This window comes from Carassius gibelio, chromosome A7 (assembly GCF_023724105.1).
Source record: "Carassius gibelio isolate Cgi1373 ecotype wild population from Czech Republic chromosome A7, carGib1.2-hapl.c, whole genome shotgun sequence".
Classification (NCBI taxonomy): domain Eukaryota; kingdom Metazoa; phylum Chordata; class Actinopteri; order Cypriniformes; family Cyprinidae; genus Carassius; species Carassius gibelio.
In genome coordinates, this window is record NC_068377.1 from 39,919,438 (window position 1) to 39,920,506 (window position 1,069).

The following is a 1,069-nucleotide window of genomic DNA, read 5'->3' on the forward strand; positions in this document are numbered from 1 at the left end:
AAATCCCTCTTTTTATTTGTATTTCTCTTAGCAGCTTGAGTCTCCACCCTTAGGAAATCCTGACTGGCAGCTTGCTGAATATATTTCAAACATCATAGGAACTCCAAAAATGCTTTTCTCAGCACACCTCTCAGGTCAAGTCTGATTTACTAAACAAATCTGGCAAAATGCAAATTAAAATGTAGTTTGATTGTTTGTTTTTGTTTTGTAAGGGGGGTGGATATTTGTTGCTTTTTTTAGTTTGTTTTTTTGATTGTTTGTGTTTTATGCTAGCATGCATCCATCCATGAGTTAATTTTTTAGTGTTGGTTCAAATTAAGATAATCTCCTAAAAGTAATCATCTGAAAAATAAAAAAAAGTTAAATCAACATAACAATGGTGTTTTGTAGTGTTGTGTTTTCCCGTATGAGGCCGTATTCTTTTATCATTCAAGAAGATTATACTGAATGACAAAAATCACTGTGATAAAGTAAAATAAAATCAATATATAGAAGATCTGAATGAAAGCAATTGGATGAATAGTTTAAAAAACTTGTGTGATTAAGAAGATATTCAAAATAAGAATGCATGTTTAAAAAATAAGAAACGTGTTTAATTTTATTTATCATTGTCAGCTTGACATGGAAAGTAACAGTAACAGTTCATGTGGAGTGAATGTATCAATTATTCTATTCTCATGTAAATTCAATCAAATTAAACACACACACACACACACACACACACACACAGTTGTACGTTTTATGGGAAATTTCATCCTTGTGGAGACCAAAACAAAAAAACTATATCTGTAATTAAGAATAAGTCCATGCAGCCTTTCATTCATACTGGTACTGTTTCCACGTCCGACACAGATCATCAACCTGATGTGATCTTATGAGATACTGGTTCAGTCTTTGCAATCTTTAATCCTGAAGGTGTTGCTTCCCTTCTCGCAGAATTTGCACACCAGTTCTGACGTACTAATACATGGGGTGTGATTGTGTTCCTCTCCATCACATACACTTGAAGTCAGACGTTGTGACTGGGATAGTCGAACATGGCGTGTGTTTCCAGTTACCGTTTGAAGGG